At 48.3% G+C, this 12611-nt stretch overlaps 1 long non-coding RNA gene across 1 annotated transcript; it reads left to right on the top strand.

The window, feature by feature from the left end:
• Positions 1-1975: 1975 nt before the first annotated feature.
• On the top strand, positions 1976-4034 carry LOC139050892 (uncharacterized). The gene is made up of 4 exons (XR_011509118.1): positions 1976-2162; positions 3093-3217; positions 3481-3620; positions 3697-4034. It is a non-coding gene; the product is annotated as an uncharacterized lncRNA (long non-coding RNA).
• The last annotated feature ends 8577 nt before the right edge of the window (positions 4035-12611 follow it).

Raw genomic sequence — 12611 nt, 5'->3', positions numbered from 1 at the left:
TATCACAGATTGCGTTGCGCGCGCCACAGATAGCTGCATGTGCGACGCTAGCGCCGGCGCTGGCATCTTTCTGTTCATCTCGCTGCTTACTCGCACTACGTCGGAAAACATGAGGGTGTTGCCTTCCATACAGTTATTTTTCGTACAAAATCTCCATTGTCACAACCCCCGATGTTGTGAAAAGTCATTATTCTGGATTAGAATACAGAACCAGAAGTGAAAAGTGCAAGATGTCACAGGAGGTCTGTAATCTTCAAACAATATTATTTCACGTAAACGCGATCCTTTAAAATGTAGGCCGAAAACACCAGTGCCAGCACCACTCGAGACCGATGCAAATGTTTGAGCAGGCGTTATGAACGAAATAATTTCATGGCCCCAAATGACACGGAAAATGTGGCGATACGCATGCATCTCGGCCGGGATTGCATATGGCCACTCATAAGCCTAAATCGTGCGGCTCGTCGCACCGCAAATTACAACAGCAGATGTCTGCAATGGCAACCCACGCAACGTCAAACTGACGTTTACGAAGTGGCCCTCCTTCTAACGCTCCTCACAGAATATTCCTTCAGCCAATGAGCAAGCTGACATGGTGGCTATCTTATATCGCTCCCACATTTTCGTGAGATTGCAGATCGTTCGAACAGACTTGTGCACACTACCACTCGCTTTATTTTACGAAGTGCTAACATCGCAAAATACCAGCCAAGGACCAGAACAAAGCACTAGGAGATCAAATTTGTAGCTCCATGTCACATTTCATCTTGATCAAAACGCAAAATTGCATTTTGCTAAACATCCGCTTCCAGAGGCAAATTGCAAAACACGGGACCTCTTGACAACCAATGAGAGAATCAATATGGCAGATAATGGCGGCCGTGCAGCCGCCATGCATATTGAGAATAAAACACCTGGACACTGCCAATATCCGCCCTCCATATTGAGCTCGCGCTTCAGCTTTCAGCTGAAAGAGTGAAATCAAGCAGGCCATGCATCCATAATTGACGGCAAAGCGTCGTCGCAGTTCTGATGAAATCCGCCTCTGCACGACGAATCGAAAGGCGCGCTTCGTCACAGAGCGGGTTGATCCAAATCTGCCAATGGAAAACGCAAACTTACTCTAGACCGACCTGTGGACTGGGATGTTCCTGCCACAGAGCAAAAAAAAAGAAAAAGAAGAAAGCCGATGTATGTGCACGCTCCATATTTAGCAGTGGAATTCACCATACTTCCAAAGCAGGTGTAGTGTACCTATAAAAACTGACAGTCACTTTAGCATAGGCCAAAAAGGGTCAAGGCGAGAGCCTGCGTGCTCAGGATGCAGTTATTTAATTGCTTGACATTCTCATTCGAATGAGATGTTACTTCTTTTCAACCAACACAGCTCGTGGGTTAAGTGCCTTAGCTGACCCAACCTTAATTTCCCGTGCCTGAAATAACTTCGCCCTAATTAACACAAGTATCGAGTTCGCGAAGCTTAACTATATATTAATTAGCTGCACACTAATTGCCTTAGCCATAGTACCAAAGGTCGTGGGTTCAAGTGCCTAAATTAACGCTACTTTAATGTGCCTTTTTGTGGCATGGTGAGCGGCATCGTAGCCAGCTGTGGAAGGAGATGACGAAAAAGACGCGAACAGTGGAACTAGCGCGTGTGTGCCCGAGGCGAGGTCACATGACTTTCTATACCGCAGACTGCGTTTTCCGCACCATACGCGATATGAGCCACTTAAACCTTTCGGCTTGACAAATGCTTGTCCGACGATGAGATCTTGCCTATCTCGTCCAGCATAGCAGCCCAACACTATCACTGTTGGGTTAGGATCGCATGCGTGCTTCTCTCGGGCGACAGCCGCGTTTAGTGCGCCACGCGCCAGTTGCTCGAATGGTAATCTCGTGACAGCTACCACTTCAAGAAGTTGTGTAACACTGCACTGCCTTCGAGAGGGGCTCACGTTTGCGGTTACACGGATGCTTGAAAATTCAGTGAGGCCCGCCTATATTGCTACCGCACTGAAAACTACTGTTGGGGAGTTCTGATTGTTCGACTATTAATGTACTGGCTAGTGTGCCGTCCGCAGCCGCTAGGAGCGCTGCAGTGCAGGTGGGTGCCGCGGCACCATCCGGTCTTCGTAACGCGCCTTGTTTCCACCGCATCGGTAAGCGGGCTGCTGCGCTTTTTCTTTTTGTTAAGCTGTAGCGAGGCCGCAGTTCAAATTTGGGCAGCTGATTACTATTAGGGTTTGTTTTGATTACAACAGGCTTCTTTAGCGCTTGTCGCTTGCGTGAAAAGCTTGTGCTATCCAGCTCGGCTTCGACGGGGAACCTCATGGATTTCTATGCTGGCGAAAAGAAAACGTAATTTTAAGGCAGTAGCCTTAAATCTCTATGTTTCAATGTCGTGTTGTGAGGAGCAGAACATATCACACGATCCAAGGAAGGCCAGAAGCGAACCAAAGCATGTCCAGCTGTGTATAAGAGATGATTAATGATTAGCAAATTTAATTATTAATTAGTGATTGGATTAAGGTGGATTAGAGGGGATGAAGGAACATTAGCGTAGATTACAGTAGGCTTTACAGAGCGTTCGCCTTCGTGTCTCTGAGGCAATATGTAAGACACTTGTTTTTTATTCAAGTGATGACGGCAGCATCATTTTTTTTAAGCGTAAGCTTTAGATAGCACTTTGTTTCTAATAAAGTCACAGAATTTTAAGGTTACGCTACTGTTCTATTAATGTTGTATTAATGCATAACCATTCAAGGCCGTTCTATCCGATCATCTTTTGAAATGACTCAAATTTCGCTGTTCTTTCTTTTTATTTGCTGCTGTTTCTGCCTATTTATTTTACTGTTCTCATAGGTTTGAATGTTTTTGATTGTTTATAAACCATGTACCCATCCCCTCCTAATGCCCACTGGGCCCCGAGGGTATGATATTGAGTAAATAAATTAGCCTGTAAAAGGAACTGCGGTGTTCTGTGTACTATGCATCTTTATGCTAGCCCCTTGAGTCACGGCGTACACGTTTGTGTACGCGATTTTGCGGATTTTTTTCCTCTCTTGGAGTTCAAATTTCCCGCGCGACAGACGTTTGTGTAGGTTTGTATGGGCACTGGGCAAAACTACTGGCGCCATCTGTCGTTGCAATCGAGAAATGAAGTCGCAAACAGCCACTTCCAAGATGGACGCCGCCACATTCCACGGGAACGCTGGTAAGTGATTTACCAAACCAAAGGTTTCTGGATTTATATTGCTATTGGGAGGCACCTGCGCGGTTTTTTATGCTCGTAAAGACACAAGGAACACGTAGAAACCGTGAAATCTATTAGAGCTGCATTACCGCGCTAGAAAATCCAGCTCAAACTTCAGCGTACACAATTGTGTACGGCGTGCCGCTATCGGCACAAACCGAAAGATGGCGTATCTTGTACTTGAGGTTTTTACTGATAGAACGTTTGGTGTTTCCGCATTTCAGACTTGAGAAATCATGGAAGACAACGAAGAAGACTCGATGATGACTAGGCAGAAAGACTGCTGTCCAGAATTGACGATGGGAACACGTCGGATATCGGACTTTCTGACGACGAGGAAGAAGAAGGGCATCCCAATCAATCTGTGAGTGGCGGAATGACCGCGATTGTGATTCTGTCGTGTTTCCCTGGGCAATTATAAAATAAATTTTGTTTGGCAGGCGGCCGTCACAGACAATGAAGCTGGTCCTTCCGGAGCAGCTGAGCGTCTTGATCCTCTGCTAGACCATGATGAGCAACAAAAAGACGCCGGCCGACAAAAGAGGAAAGCTGTTTGGACCAGTGCGGAATTTGAGCCGCCCGACGCCACATTTCATTCTGCAGGCCGTGATGTCAGTGTTGTGATTGAACCGTGTGAGTACTTCTTCAGGTACATTACAGAAGAACTGTTTGAAGAGATTGCACGTTGCACGAACATCTACGCGCTTCAGACTTCAGGAGCCATCCTTGGAACAACACCAGAAGAAATAAAAACGTTCTTTGGAATGTTATTGATAATGGGAACACTGAAATTCCCACGCGTCAGGATGTACTGGAGTCCTGCAACGCAAACTGCAAGTGTGTCGGGAGCAATGAGCGTGAACAGATTTTTCAGGCTCCGTTCTGCACTACATGTCACTGAGCCAGACCCAGATCACACTGGAACTGACAAGTTTGGAAAGTGCGACCGCTCCTTGATGCTGTCAGGAAGAGATGCCTTGAACTGCCTCCTACTGAAAAAAACAGCATCGATGAGCAAATGATCCCCTTTACAGGGAGAGTCGTTGCGAAGCAATTTGTCTGTAACAAACCCAACCCTGAAGGTGTGAAAGTGTTTGTTCGTTGCAGCTCCAGTGGTGTCGCGCATGACGTCGAGTTTTACCAGGGAAAAGGTACCGGCACCTCAGTGGAGCACAAGCACCTAGGGCTTGGTGGCTCCATTGTGATTAGGGTGACTCAGCACCTCCCAAAACTGCGTAACTTCAAATGTTATTTTGATAACTATTTCACTTCGATAACACTGCTTCAAGAACTGAAGGAAATAGGTATTTGGGCTATTGGCACCATCCATAGCAATAGGTGGTGGTGGTGGTGGTGGTGGTGGTGGTGGTGATGTTGAAGCAGGCGGGGTTAGCCTGGCATACATAGCCGGCAATTGTTCCGCCTGATCCTCCTCCGAGTTGAGATCCGGGGTGTGTCACCAGCTGTCGGTGAGCCCCGTGTCTTGCAGGAAGGCTATCAGCAGTCGTTGCGCTCTCTTCCTGAATGCCGCGGGCCCTCCGGGGAAAACAACGTCCTCAAAGGTCCTGTGCGTAAGACCGCTTTTTTGTAGCTTGTCGACCATCGCTTTTCTTTCTGTGTCAAACTGGGGGCATAGCCAAATGAAGTGTTCGATGTCGCCAATGTCACCACAGAAAGCACAGAGTGGGGAAGCGCGAAGCCCAGTCTTGAATAACCAAGCTGGGGTGTACGCGGAGTCGCTCCTGATGCGGTATAAAAGCGTCGCTTGTTCGCGTGTAAATCCATGAGTCACACAGGGTTCGTGTGGATTCTTGTGCATCTCTCTAAAGTGAAGGCGGATTGCACCCTTAGAGTTTTGAAAAGGTTTTGGAGCTTTCACTTTTGGGACACATGTCAGCGCTAGGCGTGCAAGGGCGTCAGCTTCCTCGTTTCCATCAATTCCTACGTGTGATGGAATCCACTGAAACCTTATGCTAAATCCTTTGCTCGTTAGGTCGTCAATCAGTGCCAGAGACTGCCTTGTAAATTTCTCTAGAGGTAGGCCCCGATGTAATCTTTGTAATGCTGACTTGGAATCCGTCAGCACCACGACATCACGTGCAGAAAAGGCCCGTAGTTTCCGCAAAGCCGCGGTGATTGCGGCGCTTTCTACTGTTGTAGAGGAAACTACACGATCCAGTCGGCCAGACCATGACACATCAAGGGATGGTATGCAGAATGCCGCTGCACAGCTATCTGTTTGTGCGCACACCGAACCGTCTGTGTATACTTGTAGGTGGCTTTGAAACACAGTGCTCAAGTGGTTCATCACATGAAACTTGGCTTCGGCAGCTGAAATGGTGCGTTTCGTCGGTAGGTGGGGTACATTAAGGCTGCAGGTAACGTCCGGAAAAGACCATGGCGGGTCAAGGCGGCTTTGTTTAGGCCATTCCAATCCTAAAAATCGGAAGGTGTTCAGCGCCGCATGAAAATGTGAGCGAGTTCTTGCTCTTAGCCGCCGGAGAAGCGCCGTGCCTGCGCGTGACTCGTCCAGCCGTAATATCTGCGTCAGCAAGGCCTGAGATGCCAAGAGGCGGAGTGGGAGAGACTCTGCCTCATTAGTGACTTTCTTGTTTGAAGCCGTCGTTGGAACTCCCATCGCCAAGCGAAGTCCCTTTCTGTGCACTGCCTCCAAGCGCTCGAATTGACTCGATGACGGTGATATCAGAGGGAGCTGATAGAGAATGCGGCTTGTTATCAGTGCAGCGTTCAGTTTAAGCATGGATATAGGATTGTTTCCCCAACGTACACCTGCCAATCGACGAAGTGCGTTGATTCTTTGCACTGATGCAGCCACAACACTTTCGACCGCACCACGCCAAAGTAGCTTGTTGTCGATGGTGACGCCCAGGAATCGAACATGAGTTGCACGAAGAAGTGAATGCCCTCTGATATTCAGCGTCAGATGTGTTGACTTGCGTCTCACTCCCGGGAAAAGCATGAAGGCAGATTTTTCTGCTGATAAAGACAGGCCAAGCGTCGATAAGTGGCGATCGATAGTGGAGATTGCGGCCTGGGCTATCCGGGCCAAACGTTTGTGTTGGTACCCCGAGATCCAAATGCAGATGTCATCTGCGTAGATGGACATTTTAACTGCCGTCCGACCTACTTTCAGGGCATCTGGGAGGCTGGCCATGGCAACGTTAAAAAGCAAGGGAGACAGGACACTTCCTTGTGGGACGCCGAGGGAAATTCGTCGTTTGTCACTCATTATACATCCGAGCTTAACTTGGACACATCGGTCACTCAGAAATTCGTGGACGAATCGAAGAGCATTTCCAGAGACGCCCATAGCTCGGAGTCCGTTGATGATGCCTGTGTGAAGCACACAGTCGTATGCCTTGGCAACGTCCATAAATATGGCGAGTGTGGAAAGGCCGTCTACGCGATGGTGCTCGATATGGCTTAGTAGATCCAAGACACTGTCCTGGGCACTCAACCGTGGACGAAATCCGGTCATACATGATGGCAGTCTATTTCTTTGCTCAAGATACCATGTTAACCTCGTACATATTAGTCTTTCCATCAACTTTGATACGCATGATGTTAGCGATGCTGGCCGATATGAGGTGAGGTTTGCAGGATCCTTTCCGGGCTTGAGCACTGGCACCACCCATGCTGTCTTCCACGCTTCTGGGATCTCTCCTGTGCTCCAGACGTGATTAAATATGTCCAGAAGGGCTCGTTTGCGTTCATATGGCAGATTTGTCAGCATCTGATTGCTGATCGAATCGGGACCCACAGCACAGCGTCTTCTTAATTTGCTAAGCGCCAAATCCAACTCACGAAAGGTGAACGGCGTATCCATGGTATGGAATGCTGCAGACAACAGAGGGTTCGATACTCCTGCTGATCTGCCAGATGTGTATACGTCTGCAAAATCTTCTGCAAGGGTTTGCAAATCTTTTCCTTGCTTTAAAGCAAGTGCTTCGAATGGCCTGTGTATGCGAATCTTTCCAGATAGGCTATTCATTACTCCCCATATCCTTGTCATGGGAGTAAACGCCGATAAACTCTCACAGAAAGCAGCCCATTGAACTCGTCTTAAGCTTTTTGTGTGACGACGGATGACAGCGTTTATCCTGTTGTATTCAGTTTTCGCTGATGGATTTCCCGTTTTTCTCATTAGTTTTCGTTCCGCTCTCCAACGCGCTGCGCAGAGGTTCTTTAGTTTCAAATCAGGAGTAGGGAAATGGTCTGGCAGTTTCAACATTGAGGTAGCCACTCTTTTGCTCCGCAGCATATCTGCGAACAGCTCACCAGGGGATTCATCCAACGCTTCTCTGTATGTGTCCCAGCGGGTCACAGCACAGAATTGCCGCCCAGCAGTGTGAAATCCGGTGATGGTGGTGAAGATCGGAAAGTGGTCACTGCCCATCCTGTCTGGGGCCGTTGTTGACGATACGACAAGGTCTGTAGAATGGATCACGAGGTCTATGGCACTCCATGAATCTGGTGGTCTGAAGAAAGTTGGTTTGCCATCGTTCGCGATACATAAGTCAGCAGCATCCGTGGCTGCGACAAGTTCCTTGCCTCGGTAATCTGCAGTCTTATCTCCCAAAAGCGAATGATGTGCGTTAAAGTCGCCACAGATTATTATAGGAGAGGGGCAACGAATGCAAAGGTCCTTTATGAACGCCTCCATGGAGACCTTCCTGCGCGCACTTATATACACCGACACCACACTGAGTGTTCGTTTTCCTAGACACACTTGCACAGCGGCGACTTCCAAGAAGGTAGAACAAAGGTCTTGCACTGGTAAGGTGACGTGAGGTATTTCTCGCCTGATGTATATCATCGCACTTCCGTTTGCAAATGATGGTATACTCGGATTTCCATGTCTGATGTACCCTGGGATCGTCCTTCCATTTGGGAGACCGGCCTCCGAGAGGGCTAGAATTGGTATAGGTATGTCTCGAAGGAAAAGGCTGAGTTCAGAAAGACGCTGTAGAATGCCGGCGCAGTTCCATTGCATTATTAAGGGCACTTTTGGACGACGGAATGGACCAAGTTGGCGAGAAGCTGCCATTATGTTACTGAGGGTACGGGGAAGTAGGGCAGAGTATTACTGACTCAAGAGCCAGCACTGCTTCCAACATATCCTTCGTTGAACTAGCAGGCATCTTCGCGACGTGGGAACGTAGTGCCGTGAACAAGGCGCGTATCACATGCTGGCAGTTTTCCTGCTGACTGTTGCCATGTGGTACTTGAGGTCGGTTTACTGCGGCCGCATAGGTGCGTTTTTCGGACTCTTTTCGAACAGGTTTCTCAGCCGCTGTGACCGTTTGCGTTGGCTCAATAACTTCGTTTATCGGTGTGAGACGCGGGAAATGAGATGCGTACTCTGTTTCCAAACCAGTTAGTTGTGGCGCTCTGGGCGTCTTCTTCGTGTTCGATGGTGCGCTTGCACTCTTTGGACCCAGAACAAACAACTTATTTCTCTGCTGAGCAGCTGTCCGCGCAGGACATCGACCGTAGCTAGCAGGATGGTCACCGCCGCAATTTGCACACACAAAGTTGTCTTTAGTTGCACAAGTCTTAAAGTCATGAGGTCCTCCACAGCGCTTGCACCTCTGTTCTCCACGACAGTACTTAGCGATATGTCCGAAGCGCTGACACTTAAAACAGCGTGGTGGTGTCTCCACGTAGTCGATAAGCTCGTGTCTGGTAAAACCAAGGTTGATCTTCTCCGGGCGTTCAGAATTTGGAGCAAATGTGAGAATCACCGAGTTAGTGCGCCTTGACTCCCATTCAGATGACGAGGTTTGGACCCGATGGGTGATTCTTCTTGCATGGAATACTCCCTGAGGTCTCAGGTAGGTGAGCAGCTCTTTATCCGAGTACCATTTAGGAACTCCTCTAACAATGCACGTGTTTTTCATATAACTGTGCGGGACACGGGCAGATATGTCTATGCCGCCGATATTCTTGGTCTCTAGAAGGACGCTGGCTTGTCCTTCTGTCTCTACATCTAATAGCAATGCTCCCTGTGCTGTGAAGTGGCTCTTCACTGGTGCTCCACCGAGGATCGTTTCAAGCTCAGAATACAGGGCAATAGGGTTTACTTGCCTTAGATCAGCTCTTTCAGATGTGGCAGTGATTAACACTGGAATGCCCTCCGCCCTGTCTTTACGATGGCGCACAATTCGGAAACCACCCTCGTCCATGTCCAGGTCTGAAGGGTTTGCCACGTTGTCGCCCTCGATGATAATTGACTCGTCTTCAGATTCACCAGTGTCTTGTCGTTTGCAGTCAGGCTGGCTTGTACAAACCAGCTGGCGTTTCTGACCCGGAGTCAGCCCTTGGGAGGTCATGGCGGGGTGCTCGTCGGTGCCAGCTTGGTTCCTTCTAGCACCTTGTGAGGCGGCGGGTGGCGCAGCACCCGTCGGTCTCCGATACGGAAGGTACCTTTTCGAGTCGACCGACGTCTTGAACCGTTCTGACCAGTAATACTAGCAGAAAATAACGAAAATAACGATAAATGTAGGCAGAGCTACTCAGACAGACTAGCAGCAGATTCGTCGTCTTCTTCCTTCTCCTCCATAGCAATAGGCTGCAAGGATGTCCACTGAAGTCGGAGAAGGCCCTTAAAAAAGAAGGACGCGGCAGTATGGATGCCAGTGTCACCAAAAGTGGTGACGTCACAGTTGTCAGGTGGCAGGACTATGGCATTGTGAATGTTGCGTCGACATTCTTGGGTGTTGGGGAGCCTACAAATGTTAAACGTTGGAGTGAGGCATGAAAGAAGCATGTCGACATACCGTGCCTGAAATCATCAGCCAGTACAATGAATCGATGGGCGGAGTTGACAAGATGGATTTTTTGCTGTCGTTGTACCCACTAAAGCAAAGAACAAGGAAGTGGCCAGTACGCGTCATCTCTCATTTCACGTCATTCTCATTAGTGAATGGATGGCAAGAGTACCTGGCTGACGCAAATGACAACTGCTTCCAACGCAGGAAAATTCTGGACTTGTTGGCATTTCAGAATGATGTGGGCTTGGCATTGATAATGTGCAACAAGAATGGTGCCAGGAAACGCGGTCGCCCAAGCAACGATGCGAAGGAGCCCCCAAGGAAGGTGCACAATGCTGAGCCGCGGCCCGTAAATGCCGTCCGGTATGACGGAATGAACCACTGGCCAGCACACACAGGCAATAATAGCTTTGCTCAGCGTTGCAAGCTAGAAGGCTGGAATTCAAGGACGCGAGTTCGATGCCGCAAATGCAACGTGTTCCTTTGTCATTCAGCGACAAATGACTGCTTTTACGCATTCCATAACAAATGAGCTTTCAGTTTCCTTTTTTGAATGACGTTTCTATGCGAAATAAACAAATGCTTTGCCTCAGACGCGAAATGCAACTTTGTCTCATTTGTACTGGCTGTCACAATGTACACATATGTGTACGCGTGCTAAAATTCAGTAAGGAGGAAAAAAAAATTTTTCTTTGCTTTATTTTCATTCTGGGAACATCCTCTTGTCGAAAAAGCATGTGGAATAATTTTCCCGCACTTTGCTTTAATTCGTGACTGAAGGGGCTAGGTAAATACGTGAAGTTTATTCCATTTCTGACATACGTGAACAAAAATAATAAAGAGATATTTTAGTGGAGCGTAACAAAAGTTTTATTAAAGCGTAACAACAGTCAAACGCAGGCACAAGACAGCACTAGATATGAGATAATGTACACATGCATGAAGAAGATAGATCTAGTGGCAGAGACGCAGTTTAAGGAGCTTCTGCCGTTGCCTTTGCGCTTCTCTCTCTTTGTTGATGCCTTCTACATTAACCGAAACCTAAAGAAAACAGAACTTTACAACTGCTGTTAAAGCTGGTTTTTCATACTCTGGGCACCCTAGTTGTGGAAAGGGCAGTGTCCGGAGCTGACCTGAAAAATCAGCTAGACTCGCAACATGTAACTTGTTTTTACTAAGGAACACAGTAAAAGCATTTTAGATGACCTTCACAGCGGTTGACAAGGTCTGACGAAGGTAGGCAAGGCCTCCATTATCAAAATGCGTAGTGCAATATGAAGCAGCGTCAGCACTAGCTTCAGCTTTACTTACGCAAAGGAATTAACCCTGCACACTGCGGTCAAGAATTTTTGGCAGTGATATTTCGTGCAACATAACCTGCAGTTCGAATCACTACTGCTCCTTATTTCTTGTTTTTCTTTTTCCTGGCACTCACAAGGTGCATGCTTAGGATACTCAGGAAATATCGTTGGTATGGCATAGGGTTTCAGGCGTGTTTTATCGTGAGGAATCTCGTGGACAACACCATTCACGGTGATAGAGAATGCACGCCAGGCTAATCTGTTTTCTAAATGTTTTTCACAAACTACATCAGTTGGTGCCAGCCTTCTGTCCGTTCTGCACCCACCCATATGGCAGCGACCTCTGCCGGCCACCGTGGGCATTCACTGCAGGCGGCGCCACGCTCCTCCATTGAAAAGAGCGGGTGCACGGCACACTAGCCAGTATATTCTAGGCACTATAGTTCGATAGTGTGTTATGAGTGCAGAATTGAACGTGCCCTGTAAGCTACCACCAGTTTAGCCACTACTCACTCAAACGATATTCCAAGAACAAAACAAGTACTTTGCGTGAAATAGTACGGTAAACGAACCCTGTTTATCAGCTCCCTTCAGAATACGTCTTATGGTGGAGTCATCAAAAAAAAAAGTTATTTTAGCCTGAAAGGAGAAGCATCGGTCTGACAGCAAATTAGCAGACAGCCATACGAAGTAAGGATAGTACTTTTATCGGCCGTAACAGCTTCTGTATATTTATTTGCTAACTAAATTAACAAGCATGCTGCCAGCGCACACATAAAACATGAGCACATCATACTCGATGGCCGCAGACACTCGCTGTCCAAACGCTGGCTTGAGCAAACGCGGCAGCTGCAGCAAGCGAAGTCATCTCCGTGCTGTCGGTCGCTTCAACACAAAGTGAGTGCTGGGAAAACGCAGCACGCACAAAGCTACGAGCCGCCGACGCACCTAGACGCTGTCCCTAATGCAGATCACTCCCAATATGTCGCGCCGCGACTGCGCGTAGACGCCACATCCGCAGTTGCAGCCGGAGTAGAACGCCGACCGCCTCCCTTCCCTCTCCTCCGGTGCCTCGAAACGTCGGGTAGCTAGCGCGCGACGCAAGACGGCGCGCTTTCTCTCCGCTTTCGTCCCTTTCGCCTGGTCGAGATTGAGCCGCAATCATCCGTTACCCTGGCACGCTTTCATTGGCACATGGAGCGTAGAGGGCGTGGCGACGGTGTTATCGCCCTTGGAATTTACATGGAACCTCATGGCAAC

This window comes from Dermacentor albipictus, chromosome 10 (assembly GCF_038994185.2).
Source record: "Dermacentor albipictus isolate Rhodes 1998 colony chromosome 10, USDA_Dalb.pri_finalv2, whole genome shotgun sequence".
NCBI lineage: Eukaryota > Metazoa > Arthropoda > Arachnida > Ixodida > Ixodidae > Dermacentor > Dermacentor albipictus.
Note: the sequence above shows the minus strand (reverse complement) of the source record. Positions and strands in the feature narration are given on the sequence as shown.